The sequence below is a fragment of the Oncorhynchus masou genome, chromosome 32, assembly GCF_036934945.1.
Source record: "Oncorhynchus masou masou isolate Uvic2021 chromosome 32, UVic_Omas_1.1, whole genome shotgun sequence".
Lineage (NCBI taxonomy): Eukaryota > Metazoa > Chordata > Actinopteri > Salmoniformes > Salmonidae > Oncorhynchus > Oncorhynchus masou.
This window is the reverse complement of record NC_088243.1, coordinates 8,682,138-8,706,261: the sequence shown is the minus strand read 5'-3', so window position 1 is coordinate 8,706,261 and position 24,124 is coordinate 8,682,138. Positions and strand designations below refer to the sequence as shown.

Below are 24,124 nucleotides of genomic sequence, written 5' to 3'. Positions count from 1 at the left end.
AGTGGTAGTGTTCTGTTTAGTGGTAGTGTTCTGTTTAGTGGTAGTGTTCTGTTTAGTGGTAGTGTTCTGTTTAGTGGTAGTGTTCTGTTTAGCAATAGTGTTCTGTTTAGTGGTAGTGTTCTGTTTAGTGGTAGTGTTCTGTTTAGTGGTAGTGTTCTGTTTAGTGGTAGTGTTCTGTTTAGTGGTAGTGTTCTGGTAGTGTTCTGTTTAGTGGTAGTGTTCTGTTTAGTAGTGTTCTGTTTAGTGGTGTAGTGTTCTGTTTAGTGGTAGTGTTCTGTTTTAGTGTTCTGTTTAGTGGTAGTGTTCTGTTTAGTGGTAGTGTTCTGTTTAGTGGTAGTGTTCTGTTTAGTGGTAGTGTTCTGTTTAGCAATAGTGTTCTGTTTAGTGTTCTGTTTAGTGGTAGTGTTCTGTTTAGTGGTAGTGTTCTGTTTCGTGGTAGTGTTCTGTTTAGTGGTAGTGTTCTGTTTCGTGGTAGTGTTCTGTTTAGTGGTAGTGTTCTGTTTAGCAATAGTGTTCTGTTTAGCAATAGTGTTCTGTTTGTTTAGTTCTGGTAGTGTTCTGTTTAGCAATAGTGTTCTGTTTAGTGGTAGTGTTCTGTTTTAGTGTTCTGTTTAGTAGTGTTCTGTTTAGTGGTAGTGTTCTGTTTAGTGGTAGTGTTCTGTTTAGTGTAGTGTTCTGTTTAGTGGTAGTGTTCTGTTTAGTGCTATTATTCTGTTTAGAGGTTAGTGTTCTGTTTAGCAATAGTGTTCTGTTTAGTGGTAGTGTTCTGTTTAGTGGTAGTGTTCTGTTTAGCATTAGTGTTCTGTTTAGTGTTCTGTTTAGCAGCAGTGTTCTGTTTAGCAGCAGTGTTCTGTTTAGCAGCAGTGTTCTGTTTAGTGGTAGTGTTCTGTTTAGTGGCAGTGTTCTGTTTAGTGGTAGTGTTCTGTTTAGTGCTAGTGTTCTGTTTAGAGGTTGTTTTCTGTTTAGTGGTAGTGTTCTGTTTAGAGGTTGTGTTCTGTTTAGTGGTAGTGTTCTGTTTAGTGGTAGTGTTCTGTTTAGTGATAGTGTTCTGTTTAGTGATAGTGTTCTGTTTAGTGGTAGTGTTCTGTTTAGTGGTAGTGTTCTGTTTAGTGGTAGTGTTCTGTTTAGTGGTAGTGTTCTGTTTAGTGGTAGTGTTCTGTTTAGTGGTAGTGTTCTGTTTAGTGGTAGTGTTCTGTTTAGTGGTAGTGTTCTGTTTAGAGGTTGTGTTCTGTTTAGTGCTAGTGTTCTGTTTAGAGGTCTTTTTCTGTTTGGTGCTAGTGTTCTGTTTAGAGGTTGTTTTCTGTTTAGTGCTAGTGTTCTGTTTAGAGGTCTTGTTCTGTTTAGCAGTTGTCTGCTACTCAGGCTCTAAATTAAAATATACTTTTTTATCTCGTGGTGCTGTGACTGTCTCAAAAGTTGTTTTCTTACAGGACTATATAAATGGCTACGTTAGGACTATGAAAATGCTATGTTCGGACTGTGAAAATGCTATGTTAGGACTATATAAAATGCTATGTTTGGACTATATAAAATGCAATGTTAGGACTATATAAAATGATATGTGAGGACTATATAAAATGCAATGTTAGGACTATATAAAATGATATGTGAGGACTACATAAAATGCTATGTTAGGACTATATAAAATGCTATGTTAGGACTATATAAAATGCTATTATTCGCCTACCTCATGCCTTTTGCACACAATGTATATAGACTCTTTTTTTTCTACTGTGTTATTGACTTGTTAATTGTTTACTCCATGTGTAACTCTGTGTTGTCTGTTCACAGTGCTATGCATTATCTTGGCCAGGTCGCAGTTGCAATTGAGAACTTGTTCTCAACTAGCCTACCTGGTTCAATAAAGGTGAAATAAAATAAAATAAATAAAAATATGTTAGGACTATATAAAATGCTATGTTAGGACTGTGAAAATGCAATGTTATATCTGTTCAAAAGATGGGCCAGACAGCATTTAGCATGTTTTTAAGTGACAATACATTTCAGAATGAAGCAGCTTAAATAATGGAAAAAAAGTGAATTAGTTCAAATGTATAGTAATTTCGATGAAGAGTATTATTCAATCAATATCTTATGACACAGATCACAATAAAGTCCATGCAAACAAAAATATATATATTGTTTTATTACTACTCCATAAATGATTGCTGTCCTTTACTCTATAAATCAAACTATAACAACAAAAAATGGGCAAAGGCAAAGTGAAAAAATGGAGGGATGTAAAACAGTAAAGGAAAAGAGAAAGAGAGAGTTTTTCAACACGTGGTGTCGTCGGTAGTGTAATACGATACCTAGGTTGACCGTGAGCTTGACCCGGCCCCCGTCCAGCTCTAGACGCAACGTGTCGGCCGAGGCTCGCGAGGTAGTGGCCATGAGCAGGCCATAGGCCCGCTGGGACATGAAACGCAGAGACACGTCCTCCGCCTCCGTGTGCATCACCTGGGGCATCACCACCTTCATGTACATACTGCCATCATAGCTTAGAATGGACGCCTCTGTCATGGGCGGGGGGCAAGGGGGAAGGGCGGACAGAAGGAGAGAGATACAGAGAGACAGAGAGAGAGAGAGAGACAGAGAGAGACACAGAGAGAGAGAGACAGAGAAGGACGGAAGAGAAGCGAGAGAGAGAGAGAGAGAGACAGAGAGACAGAGAGACAGAGAGAGAGAGAGAGCGGAAGGAGAGAGAGAGAGACAGAGAGAGAGACAGAGAGAGACGGAAGAGAGAAGCGAGAGAGAGAGAGAGAGAGAGAGAGAGACAGAGAGAGACAGACAGAGGGAGAGAGAGAGAGAGAGAGGGAGAGAGAGAGAGAGAGAGAGAGACAGAGAGAGAGACAGAGAGACGGAAGAGAGAAGAAGAGAGAGAGAGAGAGAGAGAGAGAGAGAGACAGAGAGACAGAGAGACAGAGAGATAGAGAGAGAGATAGATAGAGAGACAGAGAGACAGAGACAGATAGAGAGACAGAGAGAGAGACAGAGACAGAGGGAGAGAGCGGAAGAGAGAGCGAGAGAGAGGGAGAGAGAGAGAGAGAGAGGATAGAAATGTGTTAGACACAACATCTGCTGTCACACATCTTGTTTCGGTTGAGAAATCCACAACATAACAACATGACATTTTCACTTGCACGCTCACATACAGACACACACGCTCCCCATGCTTTTGCCCATTGCTCGTTTCCCCCCATCACTCTCTTCAGGAGAGAGTCATTCAATGTATTGTTTTCTCTCTCACAGTACATCTGTCTTCAGCATGCTGTGGTCTCCCTGATAGCACTTTCAACTGGACTCGTTTGCACACAGATGATGGCTTAAGATAGATGATGGCTTAAGATGGATGATATATTTACATTTAAGTCATTTGGCAGACGCTCTTATCCAGAGCGACTTACAAATTGGTGGCTTAAGATAGATGATGGCTTCAGATAGATAGATGGATCTCTCTCTCTCTCTCTCTCTCTCTCTCTCTCTCTCTCTCTCTCTCTCTCTCTCTCTCTCTCTCTCTCTCTCTCTCTCTCTCTCTCTCTCTCTCTCTCTCTCTCTCTCTCTCTCATTCAAATCAAGGGGCTTTATTGGCATGGGAAACATGTTAACATTGCCAAAGCAAGTGAAGTAGATAATCTCTCTCACTTCCGCTCTCTCCATCTATCTCTCTCTCTCCCCCTCTTTCTATGTACTGCTTCCTGGCATCCAGCCAATAGACACAAACTCTCCTTTCGTCCTCAGAGCTGTAAAGACTCTAACTGGGAATCACACACACCCTCCCTCAACGCAGGGGCAAAGCAACTCTACAATTACATCCCGATCAATATTTTATTTTGTACCATCAGCTGCTCTACCCAAAGCTACATTTATACCCATCATACCAAGTGCAATATGATAGAGGAGAGATGAGTGGGGAGACACCTCAAGGTACAATGAAGACAGAATGAGCGAGAGAGAGGGAGAAGAGAAAGAAAAAGGGGGGGGGTAGAGAGAGAAAGAGGGGGAGAAGAGATGGGAAGAGGGGATGGAAGATTGAGGTAAAGGTAGAGAGATGGAGAGAGAAGGAAAGTGGTCAGGTGCGAGTTTGTTGGGAGAGAGTGTGAAAAAGGGGAAAGTGATAAGAGTAAGACAATAGAAGAGAGAGAGATAGAGAGATATTAAAATAGAGAGAGATATAAAGAGAGAGATATTAAAATAGAGAGAGATATAAAGAGAGAGATATAAAAATAGAGAGAGATATAAAGAGAGAGATATGAAAATAGAGAGAGATATAAAGAGAGAGATATTAAAATATAGAGAGATATAAAGATAGAGATATTAAAATAGAGAGAGATATAAAGAGAGAGATATTAAAATAGAGAGAGATATAAAGATAGAGATATTAAAATAGAGAGAGATATAAAGAGAGAGATATTAAAATAGAGAGAGATATAAAGAGAGAGATATGAAAATAGAGAGAAATATAAAGAGAGAGATATAAAAATAGAGAGAGATATAAAGAGAGAGATATGAAAATAGAGAGATATAAAGAGAGAGATATTAAAATATAGAGAGATAAAAAGATAGAGATATTAAAATAGAGAGAGATATAAAGAGAGAGATATTAAAATAGAGAGAGATATAAAGAGAGAGATATTAAAATAGAGAGAGATATAAAGAGAGCGAGAGATAAAGAACTAAATAGAGTTGAAACAGAGAGAAACCTCTCCTGATATCATGTCTCTGGCTGAGTGTGACGAGAGATCAGAGAGGTTTAATATCCCAGTAAGAGACTGTCAGATTGATACTAACTGACAGAGCTACAGAGCCCTGAGGGACAGACATATGATAGACATAGTGGCAGGTTGGCATTATGTGCCTGAGCAATGAGGAGAAAGACATTTTTGTTCACTGTGTATTTCAGTTTGCTGAATTTGTAAAATTTTTACTTAAGGCCTGGAATAAAAGATATAAGATAATTAAATGACATATTTCATTCGAGACATGTTTTATTTAACTAGGCAAGTCAGTTAATTAAGAACAAATTCTTATTTTCAATGACGGCCGAGGAACAGTGGGTTGACTGCCTTGTTCAGGGGCAGAAGGACAGATTTTTATCTTGGTAGCTCAGGGACTCAATCTTGCAACCTTTCAGTTACAAGTCCAAAGCACTAACCACTAGGCTACCTGCCACCTCTACACTCTAACCACTAGGCTACCTGCCACCTCTACACTCTAACCACTAGGCTACCTGCCACCTCTACACTCTAACCACTAGGCTACCTGCCACCTCTACACTCTAACCACTAGGCTACCTGCCACCTCTACACTCTAACCACTAGGCTACCCTGCCGCCTCTACACTCTAACCACTAGGCTACCTGCCGCCTCTACAATCTAACCACTAGGCTACCTGCCGCCTCTACACTCTAACCACTAGGCTACCTGCCGCCTCTACACTCTAACCACTAGGTTACCTGCCGCCTCTACACTCTAACCACTAGGCTACCTGCCGCTACACTCTAACCACCTGCCACCTCTACACTCTAACCACTAGGCTACCTGCCGCCTCTACACTCTAACCACTAGGCTAACTGCCACCTCTACATTCTAACCACTAGGCCACCTGCCATATCTACACTCTAACCAGTAGGCTACCTGCCACCTCTACACTCTAACCACTAGGCTACCTGCCACCTCTACACTCTAACCACTAGGCTACCTGCCACCTCTACACTCTAACCACTAGGCTACCTGCCACCTCTACACTCTAACCACTAGGCTACCTGCCACCTCTACACTCTAACCACTAGGCTACCCTGCCACCTCTACACTCTAACCACTAGGCTACCCTGCCACCTCTACACTCTAACCACTAGGCTACCTGCCGCCCCACATATCGGTATAGATTGAGTGTTGTCTTAGACTTGAATCTTCTCTGTGTGCCGGACCAGGTATCATTTATCTGTATTGAGTTTGTTTATAGTTTTACTGCTTGAGGGTTTTTATTATTGCTTGGGTAACCTTATCTACTATCGTAAATGTATATTTTGTGGTGCGAACTGCACAGAACACCAGAAGATGTGCTGCGGTGAATCATTTCATTGTTCTATTGTTTGTTTATGTGTCAGTCCAACTGGCTATTTGACCCGAAAAAAACCCCACTTATTTAATCAATTAATTAATTAATTCATTCATTCATTCATTCATTCACAATAGTCTGAGATTAGTTCCTTCACCTCAATCATTCACTTGTCACAACTGGCCCAGTATTTAGAAAAACTCTCAGGACATAGGAAAACCCCTCTAGGATCAGCTATTAAGAGGAAGCACCTGATCTGAGATCAGCACTCCTGCTCTGAGATATTTTGTGAAAAGAGGCCTTGGTCTTGGTTTATTAACATTAGTTTGACATGAAGGAAAGGATGCAGAGGGGACGTGATTGGAGAGTATGGATAATGGCAATCTTTCTCTTTCGATTTCTACTCCATCTAATGTAGGCACTGTAAGTCACGTTGGATAGAATAATCTGTGAAATGGCATATAGTCCATATATATACCATATATATATATATATATATAGGTGGAGTTCTGCAGAGATGGCTGTACTTCTGGAAAGTTCTCCCATCTCCACAGAGGATCTCTGGAGCTCTGTCAGAGTTGCCACCATGTTCTTGGATGCACCTGACCTCAATTTCAAGTCTCATAGCAAAGGGGCTGAATACTTATCTAAATGAGGTATCTGTTTTTATTCTTAATACATTAGCAAACATTTCTAAAAACCTGATTTTTGCTTTGTCATTATGGGGTATTGTGATGTCATTATGGGTTACAGTGTCGAGTCTAGTCGCCTTTACAAGTGGTAGCAACAGCAAAACACCACAGCTATTTCAAGGCCCCAGTCCTTAGTGCCCGCAAGGGGATTAAATGAGACTCCTCCCATGCACACACACACAGACACACACACACACAAACACAAACACTACAAAGTCAGGATTAGGGAGACACACACATTTATCATATTTGGTCCTCTGTTGGCGCTGTGCCACAAATAATCACCACTGATTGAGAGAAACTGAGAGAAACTGAGAGAAAAACATTGATAAAATAGTCTGGGAATCAAATCGTAAACCCCTCAGAAAATGTTCATCACAGTAAATTACTTCAAATCAGACTCCAAGACAATTGAATACGGATGAATGCAGCTCCATTTCATAAAAAACAGTGAGACGTTAGTGAGATGTTTGTCTCTTATGGCTACCTCTGCAGTTGTTCAGAACCACGTCTGACCTCTAAAGGTCTCTTATTTATTTATTTATTTATTTATGTCTCTGTGTGTCTCCCTACATGCCCTTAAAATGTCCTCTGTGATTCTCAGATGTGCTGGGGGAGAGAGACTGCAGAGTCACCAACAACCACATAGTGGAAGCAGAGTCCATACTCCCCAATACGCTACAATGCAGGGTGACAGAGAGAGGGGGGAGAAGGGGGAAGAAGGGGGGGAGAGTTTGACAGGAGAGAAAAAGAGAGTCAGGGAGAAAGAGAGAGAGAGAGAGAGAGGGTGAAAGAGAGAAAGATGGGAGAGAGAGAGGCGGGAAGATAGAGAGAGACGGGAGAGAGACAGGGAGATCGAGAGAGACGGGGAGAGAGGGAGAGAAATAGAGAAATATATGCTTATTTATTATCCTTTGTGTACCCTTAACCATTTGTAAATCGTTACAACACTGTATATATACGTAATATGCCATTTGTAATGTCTTTATTGTTTTGAAACTTCTGTATGTGTAATGTTTAATGTTAATTTTCATTGTTTATTTCACTTTTGTATATTATCTACCTCACTTGCTTTGGCAATGTTAACACATGTTTCCCATGCCAATAAAGCCCCTTGAATTGAATTGAATTGATAGGAGAGAGAGATAGAGACACAGAGAGACAGAGACTGAAATAGATAAAGATAGGAGACAGACAGAGAGAGAGAGAGAGAGAGAGAGAGAGAGAGAGAGAGAGAGAGAGAGAGAGAGAGAGAGAGAGAGAGAGAGAGAAAGAGAGACAATACGCTACAATGCAGTCTGATTGGTGACAGAGAGAGGGGGAAGAGGGAGAAAAAGAGAGAGACAGGGAGAAAGAGAGAAGGACAAAGTGTGTGAGAGAGAGAGAGAGAGAGAGTGAGAGAGAGAGAGATGGGGGGAGAGAGAGAGACGGGAGAGAGAGATGGGTAGAGAGACAGAAGAGAGAGAGACAGTAGAGGGAGAGAGAGAGAGAGAGAGAGAGAGGGAGAGAGAGAAGGGAGATGGCTCAAGAGAAATCAGGCTATGTGCACACTGCCCACAAAATGAGGTAGAAACTGAGCTACACTTCCTAGCCTCCTGCCAAATGTATGACCATAGAGACACATATTTCCCTCAGATTACACAGACCCACAAAGAATCCAATTTTGATAAACTCCCATATCTACTGGGTGAAATACCAGAGTGTGCCATCACAATAGCAATATTTGTGACTTGTTGCCACAAGAAATGGGCAACCAGTGAAAAACAAACACCATTTTCCCTTTTGAGAGAGATGGAGAGCAAGATAGAGAGATGGAGATCAAGAGGGAGAGAATGAGAGGAAGAGGGAGAGATGGAGAGCAAGAGGGAGAGAGATGGAGAGCAAGAGAGAGAGATATGGAGAGCAAGAGAGAGATGGAAAGCAAGTGAGAGAGATGGAGAGCAAGAGGGGGAGATGGAGAGCAAGAGGGAGAGATGGAGAGCAAGAGGGAGAGATGGAGAGCAAGAGAGAGAGATGGAGAGCAAGAGAGAGATGGAGAGCAAGAGGGAGAGATGGAGAGCAAGAGAGAGAGATGGAGAGCAAGAGAGAGATGGAGAGCAAGAGAGAGAGATGGAGAGCAAGAGAGAGATGGAGAGCAAGAGAGAGAGAGATGGAGAGCAAGAGAGAGATGGAGAGCAAGAGAGAGAGAGATGGAGAGCAAGAGAGAGAGATGGAGAGCAAGAGAGAGAGATGGAGAGCAAGAGAGAGAGATGGAGAGCAAGAGAGAGAGATGGAGAGCAAGAGAGAGAGAGATGGAGAGCAAGAGAGAGAGAGATGGAGAGCAAGAGGGAGAGATGGAGAGCAAGAGAGAGAGATGGAGAGCAATAGAGAGATGGAGAGCAAGAGGGAGAGATGGAGAGCAAGAGAGAGATGGAGAGCAAGAGGGAGAGATGGAGAGCAAGAGAGAGATGGAGAGCAAGAGAGAGATGGAGAGCAAGAGGGAGATGGAGAGCAAGAGGGAGAGATGGAGAGCAAGAGAGAGATGGAGAGCAAGAGGGAGAGATGGAGAGCAAGAGAGAGATGGAGAGCAAGAGGGAGAGATGGAGAGCAAGAGGGAGAGATGGAGAGCAAGAGAGAGATGGAGATGGAGAGCAAGATGGAGAGCAAGAGAGAGATGGAGAGCAAGAGAGAGATGGAGAGCAAGAGGGAGAGATGGAGAGCAAGAGAGAGAGATGGAGAGCAAGAGAGAGATGGAGAGCAAGAGGGAGAGAGGGGGAGCGATAGAAAGTGATAGACTGATAGACAACAGTCTTGAGTGTTGGATGTGTCTCTTTTTGCAGTGATAACGTGGGCCTCTGTAGCACAGTTGGTAGAGCATACCTGTGAAGCTTTGGATAAAAACATCTGCTAATGGCTTATATTATATTAGAACATTACCTCAACCCAGATCAATATATTCCAATACTTTCCTTTAGTATAAAAAGTATTTTCTCTGTCACTCAATATCTCTGCAGTGGATATGATTCTCTCTCTTATCCAGGAGAACAGTGGAGCCACAACTCAAAGGCCTTTTTAAGAACTCTCCTGAATCAATATCTAATCTCCAAAAAGATGTTTCCTTCTGACTGTTGTCTCGTACACAGGGATATTACTGAGAGACCAGGAAGGCCTTCTATACAGGGGTATTACTGAGAGACCAGGAAGGCCTTCTATACAGGGGTATTACTGAGAGACCAGGAAGGCCTTCTATACAGGGATATTACTGAGAGACCAGGAAGGCCTTCTATACAGGGATATTACTGAGAGACCAGGAAGGCCTTCTATACAGGGATATTACTGAGAGACCAGGAAGGCCTTCTATGCAGGGATATTACTGAGAGACCAGGAAGGCCTTCTGTACAGGGAACAGTCCTCCATAGAGCCGAGTAAGACAGGCAGACTGTAATGGTAGAGAGGTTTAAATAGAACAAGACACAGGAAATGGAGTGCTGAACAATAAACATGTGTTGGGTAAACAGAGAAAGCAGCAGCCCCTTGTTTTGTCACCCCATGCATACCCTGCCACCACAGGAAACAGGAAGCTGTGGTGGGGGTCATTACTTCAGCCGGACCTTGAGGTTTCATAACCCCTGTAAAATCTGATAATCATCTGACAATAGAAGCCCTGTGGAGTGGAGGGACAGTGGATGGGGTATGTGTGTGGTGGGTGTGGTGTGTGTGTGTGTGTGGTGGGTGTGGTGTGTGTGTGTGTGTGTGTGGGTGTGGTGTGTGTGGTGGGTGTGGTGTGTGTGTGTGTGTGGTGGGTGTGTGGTGTGTGGTGTGTGTGTGGTGTGTGTGGTGTGTGTGGTGTGTGTGGTGTGGTGTGGTGTGGTGTGGTGTGGTGTGGTGTGGTGTGGTGTGGTGTGTGTGTGTGTGTGTGTGTGTGTGTGTGTGTGTACACAAAAAAAAGAAGCTAGAAGCTAAAGTAAACTTCTTGAGGCATACTTTTAAATAGAGAGAGAGAGCGACAGAGACAGAGACAGACTTAACACAGCAAATAACTACAGAAGTTTATATGAGAGAGAGAGAGAGAGAGTGAGAGAGAGAGAGAGAGAGAGAGAGAGAGAGAGAGAAAGAGACAGAGAGAGAGACAGAGAGACAGAGAGAGCGACAGAGACAGAGACAGACTTAACACAGCAAATAACTACAGAAGTTTATATGAGAGAGAGAGAGAGAGAGAGAGAGTGAGAGAGAGAGAGAGAGAAAGAGACAGAGAGAGAGACAGAGAGACAGAGAGAGCGACAGAGACAGAGACAGACTTAACACAGCAAATAACTACAGAAGTTTATGAGAGAGAGAGAGAGAGAGAGAGAGAGAGAGAGAGAGAGAGAGAGAGAGAGACAGAGAGACAGAGAGACAGAGAGACAGCCATACAATTTAAATTATGTTAATTCAACTTTAATGCAGACTTGACACAGCAAATAACCATAGCAGTTGATATAGGTGAGAGTGACAGAGAGATATTCTGGTCATTAAACTGTAACGCTGTGTTGCCTTGGCCAGAGTAAGGTTCCCAGGAAAAAGGCAGAAACCACATTAATATTTCAACAGCATCAACAATACAGTCTTTCCCACTACTTCCTCTAGAGCCTTAAAGGGGAAACACTGGGATTTAGAGCACAAGCTATATGTAGTTAGTAAAGTGTCTCCATTCCACTTTTGGGCTCCTGAGTGGCGCTGCAGTCTAAGGCACTGCAGCTCAGTGTAAGAGGCATCCTCCTCTGTGTTTAAGTAAAGCCTCAGATTTCTCTACTGTTCCATCAGAGTACCAAGATCTTCTGGAGGTTTTCAACAAGGATTGTGCTACCTCTCTTCCTCCGCATCGTCCCTGCGATTCTGCCATTGACCTCCTCCTGGGCACCTCAACGCCTCGAGGTTATATTCCCTATCCGACCCAGAGACCAAGGCCATGGAAGAAGTACTTTGAGGACTCTGGCTGCTGGGAGCATTCGTCCTTCTGCATCCCCTCCCGGCGCAGGGTTTTTCTTTGTGAAAAAGAAGGACAAGACCCTGCGTCCATGCATCGACTACCGGGGCAACAATGACATCATGATTAAGAATCATGACCCCTTGCCACTCCTCACTTCGGCTTTCGAACCTCTCCAGGGGGCTACCATCTTTTCCTGTTTGGTAGTCCCATCGGGCGGCTCACAATTGGCCCAGCGTTGTCTGGGATTGATAGGCCATTATTGTAAATAAGAATTTGTACTTTAACTGACTTTCATAGTTAAATAAAGGTTAAATGACTCGAAATAAATAACCTTCCTCTGACACACACAGTCCACTAATGTTTTAATGAACCGCTTCATAGGAAGAAACAATGCAACACACTTCAATTAATGCAGTCAACAAGGACCAGTTATCTAACCTCTGAATCAACACATCAACACATACAATCCCCACACCGGCCTATGTGTTAAACCCAACACCAGTTTATGTGTTAATCTCCACACCAGCCTACGTTTTAATCTCCACACCAGCCTACGTTTTAATCTCCACACCAGCCTACGTTTTAATCTCCACACCAGCCTACGTTTTAATCTCCACACCAGCCTACGTTTTAATCTCCACACCAGCCTACATGTTAATCTCCACACCAGCCTACGTTTTAATCTCCACACCAGCCTACGTTTTAATCTCCACACCAGCCTACGTTTTAATCTCCACACCAGCCTATGTGTTAATCCCTACACCAGCCTACGTTTTAATCTCCACACCAGCCTATGTGTTAATCCCCACACCAGCCTACGTTTTAATCTCCACACCAGCCTACGTTTTAATCTCCACACCAGCCTGCGTGTTCATCCCAACACCAGTCTATATGTTAATCTCCACACCAGCCCACATGTTAATCTTCACACCAGCCTGCGTGTTCATCCCAACACCAGTCTACATGTTAATCCCAACACCAGTCTATATGTTAATCTCCACACCAGCCCACATGTTAATCTCCACACCAGCCCACATGTTAATCTTCACACCAGCCCGCGTGTTAATCCCAACACCAGCCTACGTGTTAATCCCAACACCAGCCTACATGTTAATCCCAACACCAGCCTACGTGTTAATCCCAACACCAGCCTACGTGTTAATCCCAACACCAGCCCACAAATGAATTCTCACACCAGCATAATTGATAATCCCCACATCAGTGTATGTGTTAATGCACACACAAACACAAATTCACAGTCATAAAACACACACATACAAGCACGCATGCAAAACAAAGGCTTCCACTTACCTCTCTCGCAGGTACGTGACCAGTACCCCGTGCCGGTACAATCGCAGATAAACCGGTTCCATCCCTCCTTGCAGACGCCTCTGTTCTTACACGGGTAGCTCTCACACTGTTTCCCCACCACTTTGTTGCACGACGGCTTGATGCCGGCCCCGTTCTGGGACTCAGCGATCTGTCGGATGTCCTTGCTGCGCCCATCGATGAAGAGGTCACGCACGCAGCCAACGTAGCCGTAGTTGAGCATGGCGGTCCACAGCTCAGTGGGCAGGATGAGATTGGTGCGGTCTGAGGGTAGACCACCTAGGTACATGTCCCCCTCCAGGTCCAGGATCTCACTCTCTCCGCTGGACATGAACGGAGTGCGCCGGCTGTTGACTGAGATGGTGCCTGGAGAGTGGAAAGTAATAAAGAGAGGGTTGCACTGTAATATAGAGAGGGATGTACTGTAATATAGAGAGGGTCGCTCAGTAACTCACCTACCAGTGGTGGGTTTGTACATCCTACCCCGGCTCACTGAGAACACCGCTTACCTCCTCCGGAGCGATGTTCTGGGGGAACCTGGAACCTCTTTCTCAGTGCTCCCTCATTTTTGAGCTGCAGACATCTTCTTTCCCTTCAGATCAGTCGAAGATAGTGTATTTTATTAAGCTAAAGTTGGGAAGGGCAGTTTGGGAGCAATAATCTATAATTTGTCATCATCTGGAAGATTTTATGGCAGAGGTAAGGAAGGTGTTCGGATCTTCGGTATCTGGGAGAGAAGAGGTCATGAAAACTACTTGGATTACATCAGAATTCCCGTAGTGTGGCAGATTACGAGGTTGATTTTCGCACATTGGATGCCGAGAGTGCCTGGAATCCAGAGGCCTTGTTCGATATATTCTTTCTCGGTCTATCAGAGGAGATAAAAGATGAGATAGCAGCTCGGAAGTTACCGTGGGACCTTGATTCCCTCATCGCCCTTACCATTAGGATTGATGGGCGTTTACGGGAACGAGTCAGAAGAGATCAGGTCTCGGTCACACTCATTCATCTGCTGCTGCTTGCTCACCTCTGAAGGAATCCGGAAGTCACAATACAGTGACCAGACTGGGAATTCTCTGATTCCCATTACCCATACTCACTTTTTTTGTGATCCTGCTGTGGGGAGACCAGTCTAAGTCTATCTATTGACTCTGGGGCAGACAAGAGTGCCTGGTGTCAGAACTAGGTATCCCCACTCAACTCTTCTCCGTTCCCGTGGATGCTAGAGCATTGTACGGCTGCTCCTTTGAAAGAGTCACGCACAGCTACAGTTCCCATTAACCTCTCTTGGGTAGGGGGCAGTAATTTCACCTCCGGATGAAAAGCGTGCCTAAAGTAAACTGCCTGTTACTCAGGCCCAGAAGCTAGAATATGCATATAATTGGTAGATTTGGATAGAAAACATTCTCCAAAACTGTTAAAATAATGTCTGTGGGTATAATATAACTGATATGGCAGGCGAAAACCTGAGAAGAATCCATCCAGGAAGTGGAATTATGTGGCTGTTTTTCAACTCAATGCCTATAGAGAATCCAAAGGGTTTCGAATTAGATTGCAGTTCCTATGGCATCCACTAGATGTCAACAGTCTCTAGACTTGGTTTCAGCCTTTTTTTATGAAAAACAATTAGTAAAAAGCCATTTTAGTTAGAGGTCAGAGGAAGTCTGCAGACCTGATTTGGGCGCGCTCCCGTGATCCATTTGTTATTTTTCCTTTCTATTGAAAACGGTATTGTCCGGTTGAAATATGATTGATTATAAAGACAATAAACAACCTGAGGATTAATTATAAACATCATTTGACATGTTTCGACAAACATTATTGGTCCTCTTAGTACGTATTCATCTGCCTGTTGTGACCGCCTTGGAGACATTGGATTACTGAACAAAACAGAGTTTTTGGGACATAAAACGGGACTTTATTGAACAAAAACAAACATTTACTGTGTAACTGGGAGTTATGTGAGTGCAACCATATGAAGATCATCAAAGGTAAGTGATTAATTTTAGCTTTATTTCTGACTTTAGCGACTCCTCTACTTGGCTGGTAAATGTTTGTATGCTTTTTTTCCACGGGGCTCTGTCCTCAGATAATCGCATGGTATGCTTTCTCTGTGTAAAGCCTTTTTGAAATCTGACAAAGCGGCTGGATTAACAAGTTAATCTTTAAACCGATGTATAACACTTGTATAATTCATGAATCCTTATTATGTGTATTTCTGTATTTTGAATTTGGCGCTCTGTAATTTCACCGGATGTTGGAGGCTAATCTGTGGGTATCTGGCAATCACAACGAGTCAATACAGCTTCTCCTCATTGAATCCCCTCACTTCCCTGTGGTGTTGGGATTTTCTTAGCTCCAAAAGCACAATCCCTTGACCACAGGTTGACTTGACCACAGGTTCAATCTTGGGTTGGAGCCCATTCTGTCACTCCCACTAACCTTAAAAGCGGAACAGCCGCCCCTGAATCGTCCTCCTCTGTGTTTAAGTAAAGCCTCAGATTTCTCTACTGTTTCCGCAGAGTACCAAGATCTTATGGAGGTTTTCAACAAGGCTCGTGCTACCTCTCTTCCTCCGCATTGTCCCTATGATTGTGCCATCAACCTCCTCCCGGTAAAACAACGCTTTGAGGTCGGCTATATTCCCTATCTTGTCCCGAGACCAAGGCCATGGAGGACTACATTGAGGAATCTCTGGCTGCTGGGAACATTCGTACTAATGCATCCCATGCCAGCGCAGAGTTTTTCTTTGTGAAAAAGAAGGCTAAGACCCTACGTCCATGCATTGACTACCGGGGCCTCAATGACATCTCAATTAAGAATCGTTACCCCTACCACTCCTCTCCTCTGCTTTCAAACCTCTCCAGGGGACTACCATCTTTTCGATGTTGGACCTTCGGAATGCCTACCATCTTGTTCGGATACGCGAGGGGTGGAAGACGGCTTTCAACACTGCCAGTGCACACTATGAGTATCTGGTCATGCTGTTTGGGCTCACCAACACTCCGGTTGTTTTCCAGGCGCTGGTCAATTATGTGCTCCGTGACATTTTGAATCATTTTGTGTTTCTCTACCTCTACGACATCCTCGTCTTCTCCCGGTCTGCCCAAGAACACATTCTCCATGTCCGACAAGTCCTTCAGCACCACCTGCAGAACCAGTTTGGGAAAGTCCTTTAGCGCCTCCTGGAGAACCAGTTTGGGAAAGTCCTTCAGCGCCTCCTGGAGAACCAGTTTTGGAAAGTGCGAGTTTCACCATTCTATCATCTCCTTTCTGAGATACCTCATCGCTGAAGGAAATGTCCAGATGCATTCTGAAAAAGTGATAGCGGTGGTGGATTGGCCCCAACATCCAGAGTGCAATTGAAACATTTCCTGTTGTTTGCTAATTTTTACCGCCACTTCATCCAGGGCTACAGCACTCTGCAAGGCTCTGTTATTCACCAGGTTCAACTTCACCATCTCCTACCGCCCAGGGTCTAAGTATGTGAAGCCAGACACTCTCTGTCGCCTGTACAGTTCCGACGCCACACCCTCTGACTCTGAGACCATTCTCCCTACCTCATGCCTTGCAGCTTCAGTTGATTGGATTATTGTGACCATGGTTCACAAGGCACAACTGTCCCAGCCGGAACCTGGAGGGGGCCCGGCTAACCGGATGTTCGTCCCTGATTCAGCCCGGTCTCAGGTCCTGGAATGGGCTCATTCCTCCAGGCTGACCTGTCATCCTGGCTCCCGTTCCTTCGACAACGTTTCTGGTGGCCCAATATGGTTCCTAATGCCTCTGCCTTCGCGCCGCATGCACTGTATGTGCTCAGAATAAGACTCTGTGGCAAACTTCGTCTGGCCTCCTCCAGCCACTGCCTGTCCCTCATTGCCATATTTCCCTGGATGTTGTCACTGGGCTTCCTCCGTCTGATAGCAACACCATCATAATGATGGTTGTGGATCGGTTTTCAAAAGCCGCCCATTTTATTCCTCTAAACAAACTACCCCCTGCCAAAGACATGGCCCATCTCACGGTGCAGCACGTCTTCCGGATCCATGGACTGCCGGTGGACATCATCTCCGGCCGGGGTCCTCAGTTCTCGCCGCGGTTATGGAAGGCATTCTGGGATGTCGGCCAGCCTGTCCTCCGGAATTCATCCCCAGTCTAACAGCCAGTCAGAGCGAGCAGATCTGGAAACAACACTATGGTGTCTCATCTCAACCAACTCCACTACCAGGAGCCAACAACAGGTCTGGGTGGAGCATGCCCATAACACACTTCCCTGCTCGGCCACTGGACTCTTCCCTTTTGAGTGCTCCATGGGGTGTCAGCCCCCACTCTGCCTAGAGCAAGAACAGGAAGTCAACATACCCTCAGACCATATGTTCATCTGCCGTTGTTGCCGTACCTGTAAAAGAGCTTTGTTGGCACATCTCAAGACCAACTCCATGTATCGTAGACAAGTTGACCGCCGATGGACTCCGGCTTCCCGCTATCGTATTGGGCAGAGAGTATGGCTGTCTACATGGGACCTCCCCCTCCGGCTGGAATCCCGCAAACTTTCCCCCGTTTCATTAGTCCTTTCCTCGTCTCTAGAGTCCTTAGTCCCACTGCTGTTTGTTTTACGTTACCCTGTACCCTCCGTATAAACCCTACTTTTCATATGTCTAGGATTAAGCGCTTGTCTCACAGTCCTTTGTCTTATGTTTCTAGGCCCACACATCCTCCCATGTCATCTATGGCCATCCGGTGTACACGGTGAGACGCCTCCTGAGTGTTTGACCACGGGGCAGGGTTTTCCAGTACCTGGTTGATTGGGAGGGTTGTGACCCGGAGGAGAGGTACTGGGTCCTCGCTAAAGACATCCTGGACCCGGACCTCATCGCCAACTTTCACCACCGCCACCTTGGTCAACCAGGGTGAGACCCTTACCTCAATCATTCGGACCAACCCTTACCTAAAATATAACATTTGGAGATAATGCATAAACTTAACAATAATCTTATACATTCAGATTTTGGTAAGGAGGTGGCAACAACAGGGTATTAGGTAAGGAGGGAGTAGCAACAACAGGGTATTAGGTAAGGAGGTGGCAGAAACAGGGTATTAGGTAAGGAGGGGGCAGCAACAGGGTATTAGGTAAGGAGGGGGCAGCAACAGGGTATTAGATAAGGAGGGGGCAGAAACAGGGTATTAGGTAAGGAGGGAGTAGCAACAACAGGGTATTAGGTAAGGAGGTGGCAGAAACAGGGTATTAGGTAAGGAGGGGGCAGCAACAGGGTATTAGGTAAGGAGGGGGCAGCAACAGGGTATTAGATAAGGAGTGGGCAGAAACAGGGTATAAGTCAAAGAGGGGGGGGGCAACAGGGTATTAGATAAGGAGGGGGCAACAACAGGGAATTAGGTATGGATGGGTTCGCAACAACATGGTATTAGCTATGGAGGGGGCAGCAACAAAGGGGTATTAGGTAATGAGTGGGCAGCAACAACAGGGTATTAGGTAAGGAGGGGCAGCAACAGGGTAATAGGTAATAGATAAGAAGGGGCAGCAACAGGATAATAGGTAAGAGGTAAGAAGGGGCAGCAACAGGGTAATAGGTAAGGAGGGGCAGCAACAGGATAACATTTAAGAAGGGGCAGCAACAGGTTTGGAGGTAAAGAGGGGGCAGCAACAGGATAATAGGTAAGGAGGGGGCAGCAACAGGATAACAGGTAAGGAGGGGTCAGCAACAGGATAATATGTAAGGAGGGGCAGCAACAGGATAACATTTAAGGGGGGCAGCAACAGGTTTGGAGGTAAAGAGGCGGCAGCAACAGGATAATAGGTAAGGAGGGGGCAGCAACAGGATAACAGGTAAGGAGGGGTCAGCAACAGGGTAATATGTAAGGAGGGGCAGCAACAGGATAACATTTAAGGAGGGGCAGCAACAGGTTTGGAGGTAAAGAGGGGGCAGCAACAGGATAATAGGTAAGGAGGGGGCAGCAACAGGATAACAGGTAAGGAGGGGTCAGCGACTGGGTAATAGGTAAGGAGGGGTCAGCAACAGGGTAACAGGTAAGGAGGGGCAACAACAGGATAACAGGTAAGGAGGGGGCAGCAACAGTGTAATAGGTAAGAGGTAAGGAGGGGCAGCAACAGGACAACGGGTAAGGAGGGGCAGCAACAGGATAACATTTAAGGAGGGGTCAGCAACAGGATAATAGGTAATGAGGGGTCAGCAACAGGATAACAGGTAAGGAGGGGGAAGCAACTGGGTATTAGGTAAGGAGGGGGCAGCAACAGGGTATTAGGTAAGAGGTAAGGAGGGGCAGCAACAGGATAATAGGTAAGAGGTAAGGAGGGGCAGCAACAGGGTAACAGGTAAGGAGGGGGCAGCAACAGGATAACAGGTAAGGAGGGGCAGCAAAAGGATAACAGGTTAAGGAGGGGGCAGCAACAGGATAACAGGTAAGGAGGGGCAGCAACAGGTTTGTAGGTAAGAGGTAAGGATGGGCAGCAACAGGATAACAGGTAAGGAGGGGCAGCAACAGGATAACAGGTAAGGAGGGGGCAGCAACAGGATAATAGGTAAAGAGGGGCAGCAAAAGGATAACAGGTTAAGGAGGGGGCAGCAACAGGATAACAGGTAAGGAGGGGCAGCAACAGGTTTGTAGGTAAGAGGTAAGGAGGGGCAGCAACAGGGTAACAGGTAAGGAGCGGCAGCAACAGGATAACAGGTAAGGAGGGGCAGCAACAGGATAACAGGTAAGGAGGGGTCAGCAACAGGGTAATAGGTAAGGAGGGGCAGCAACAGGATAATAGGTAAGAGGTAAGGAGGGGAAGCAACAGGATAACGGGTAAGGAGGGGCAGCAACAGGATAACAGGTAAGGAGGGGGCAGCAACAGGGTAATAGGTAAGAGGTAAGGATGGGCAGCAACAGGGTAATATGTAAGGAGGGGCAGCAACAGGATAACAGGTAAGGAGGGGCAGCAAAAGGATAACACGTAAGGAGGGGGCAGCAACAGGATAACAGGTAAGGAGGGGCAGCAACAGGTTTGTAGGTAAGAGTTAAGAAGTGGCAGAAACAGGGCATTAGGTAAGGAGAGAGTAGCAACAACAGTATATTAGGTAAGGAGGGGCAGAAACAGGGTAATAATTAAGGAGGGGCAGCAACAGGGTATTAGGTAAGGAGGGGTAGCAACAGGGTATTAGTTAAGGAGGGGCAGCAACAGGATATTATGAAAGAGTTAAGCAGGGCAGAAACAGGGTATTAGGTAAGGAGGGGCAGAAACAGGGTATTCGGTAAGAGGTGGGAAGGGTCATAAAAATGTCAATATACACTGCATTCGTGAAGTATTCAGACCCCTTGACTTTTTCCACATTTTGTTACGTTAAAGCCTTATTCAAAACCCCTTTTCTTCATCAATCTACACACAATACCCCATAATGACGAAGCAAAAATAGTTACAAGCTTGGTACACCTGTATTTGTGGAGTTTCTCCCATTCTCTGCAGATCCTCTCAAGCTCTCTCAGGTTGGATGGGGAGCATCACTGCACAGCTATTTTCAGGTCTCTCCAGAGATGTTTGATCGGGTTCAAGTCTGGGCTCTGGCTGGGCCACTTAAGGACATTCATATACTCGTCCCGAAGCCACTCCTGCGTTGTCTTGGCTGTGTACTCAGGGTCGTGGTCCTTTTGGAAGGTGAACGTTCGCACCAATCGGAGGTCCTGAGCGCTCTGGAGCAGGTTTTCATCAAGGATCTCTCCTGACTAGACTCCCAGTCCCTGCCATGGAAAACCATCCCCACAGCATGATGCTGCCACCACCATGCTTCACTGTAGGGATGGTGCCAGGTTTCCTCCAGACGTGACACTTGGCATTCAGGCCAAAGACTAACATTTTGGTAACATCAGACCAGAGAATCTTGTTTCTCATGGTCAGAGTCCTTTAAGTGCCTCTTGGCAAACTCCAAATAGCCTGTCTTCCTTTTACTGAGGAGTGGCTTCCGTCTGCCCACTCTACCATAAAGGCCTGGTTGGTGGAGTGCTGCAGAGATGGTTGTCCTTCTGGAAGGTTCTCCCATCTCCACAGACAAACTCTGGAGCTCTGTCTGAGTAACTATCGCGTTCTTGCCCACCTCCCTGACGAAGGCCCTTCTCCCCCGATTACTCAATTTGGCCGGGCGCCCGGCGTCTTGGTGGTTCCAAACTTCTCCAATTTAAAGATGATGGAGGCCGTTGTGTTCTTGCAGACCTTCAATGCTGCAGACATTGTTTTATACCCTTCCCCAGTTCTGTGCCTCGACACAATCCTGTCTCTGAGCTCTACGTGGGACCTTATATAGACAGGTGTGTGCCTTTCCAAATCATGTCCAATCAATTGAATGTACTACAGACGGAATCCAATCAAGATGTAGAATCATCTCAAGGATCATAAATGGAAAGCCACGAGAATACCAGGTAATGGTAATGTCGCATGATTTTGAATGATTTTGTTTTAAGCCTTCTTCCAACCTTAAACACTCAGAATTTATGCCTAAATGGTTCATCTTTGAATTGTTTCTGTTTTAACTCTGTACCCCACATGGAATTAACCGTGTAACCACGCAGAATTAATATGTAAAAAATAAACCTTCACCAACAATACGTTCTTCCATAATTTTGAAGGGAAGTTAAGAGATATTGTTGAGGTAAGACAACTCACCTGAACGCCTGTCCCTCTGCATGTCCACGTGGTACCAGGCTCCATCGTTGACCTTGTTCTGGGTGGCTTTGACCTTGATGGTCCCTGAGCCCATGTCCAACAGCAGGTACAGACTGCCATCCAGCAGTTCTACCGCAAAGAAGTCCACCTGGGGGAGATGGTCAAGGTGTTTGTTCGTCATTGGGATACAACAGCCCCTGAGATATCTTTACAAAACAGGACCTATAAGCCCAATCAATCCTTGAACAGCCTTTTTGTTTCTTCTCAACAGGGGTTTCATTTAAATTACAATCAATTCAGAAAGTAAACAGAATTCCAACTCTAATTCCATATTGTCCTAATTGAAAAGCATGAAAGAGAATTGGAAGTACATTCTGAATGGTCTGAAATTGAAATGGAATTGATCCCAACCCTGCACCTTAAACTAGTGATAGATTTGACAGCTTTACACACAGGCTGAGGTTAATACATGTATGTGTTGTTTGATTTAATCATCGTTCATCGTCTTACCTTGGTGTTCTTCTGGCTGCGTTGGGCCTCCTTGCGCTCCTGAGGCTTGCCGTGGGTGAAGAGGATGAGTCCGTTGGGTTCCGTGGTCCTGAAGTCAAAGGACAAGGAACCCATTCTCTTGGTGTTCCACTTGGGCAGGCTGATGTAGGCCTCGGGGTCTCGAAGGAGACAGGGTCCAGGGTGGCCACGTTCTCACACTTAAACATCACATCCCCCTGGATCTTCATCTTGGGGTCCACGATATGCGCCAGACGGGAGAGCTCCAGACGGATGTCGTTGTTCTTGTAGACCACCTGGGGGGAGAGATTGGTGGCGGGGAAAAATATAATTTATGGTCATTTGTTTAGGTTATTGTAACGGCGTTCTTGTTTAGTTGAAGGAGAGTCGGACCGAAATGCAGCGTGTAAGTTACTCATGTTTATTGAGTGAAGACAAAACGAACGAACTAACACGAATAACTAATAAATACAAAAGAAACAACAAACAGAACGAAACCTAATACAGCCTGACTGGTGAAACTAACACAGAGACAGGAACAATCACCCACGAAATGCAAAGCGAAAAACAGGCTACCTAAATATGGTTCCCAATCAGCGACAACGAGAAGCACCTGACTCTGATTGAGAACCGCCTCAGGCAGCCAACCTAATTAACACACACACACACCCCTAACCAGCTACAATCCCAACTACTACAAAACCCCAATAAGAAAATACAATACAAAATAACCCCATGTCACACCCTGGTCTGACTAACTAATAAACTAAAACACACAATACTAAGACCAAGGCGTGACAGTTATAGTCAAGTTAGACTTGTTGGTAATGTCTGTTTCGCAGCAGTTAACATTTCTGCATTTGTTGCCATATCAAACATATTAGCCAGTGTGAAGGGGTTCCACTTTTTCACAAGGTTGGTGACGTAGTAAAGGCTGGATTAATTTCGAACGACGGGAAGATCTGTTATAGCGCGATTTACACTTAATAAAGGTCAATTCCAAATGAGCCGACAACTGCAGCGATTATTTCTTTGTATTTTTCTTTATATTTTTTGGTATTTTTGACGTCCTTTTACTCCCCAATTTTATGCTGTCCATTTGTGATCCAATTACAGGAGAGGCGAAGGTCGAGTCATGCGTCCTCTGTAACATGACCTGCCAAACCACGCTCCTTAACATGTGCCTGCTTAACCCGGAAGCCAGCCGCACCAACACAGTTAAACTGATAACCGAAGTCGGCCTGCAGGCACCAGGCCCGCCACAATGAGTCGCTATAGGATGATGAGCCAAGCCAAACCCTCCCCTAACCCGGAAGAGACTGGGCCAATTGTGCACCAACCTATGGGACTCGCGGTCATGGCCGGTTGTGACACAGCCTGGGAACGAACGATGCAGACTTAGACTGCTGCACCACTCGGGAGGCTCCCCTGTAGCGTTTACTTTCAATTCGATCTCAGCAACCATATCATTGCCTTTAAATGGTGCACATCCTAAAATGGGCGATCGCATTGAATCTAGAATCTATATCAGAAACAAATACATAATAAAACACTCAAAGATAATGTTTGTTAATTCCAGATTTATGTAGTCTCTCCATAAAACGGCAGGTAAAGTTTATGTGGAACAGTCAGTCGGCTGTATTAATATATCTGTATTAAATACCAATAGGCCAGGGCGCACAGAGAAACAATGGCTGTCTCTGACTGAGGTAATTGACTCTCAGTGGGCTGACAAACGCATCTGGGTCTGCTCTCACTGATAACGATGCTAATGTCTCCACAAAATAATGGTAGACACACAAACAGGAGCGAGCACTTACACAAACACACACGCAGGAGCATGAGCGCACACACACACATACACACAGGAACGTGCGCATACACACACCCACACAGATACGCAGGAGTGCACTC

The 24,124-nt window shown here is 45.2% G+C and overlaps 1 pseudogene; it reads right to left on the bottom strand.

The window, feature by feature from the left end:
- The window catches only part of LOC135526889 (neurexin-3a-like), a 264,933-nt pseudogene that overhangs the window by 33,210 nt on the left and 207,599 nt on the right, over nt 1-24,124 (bottom strand).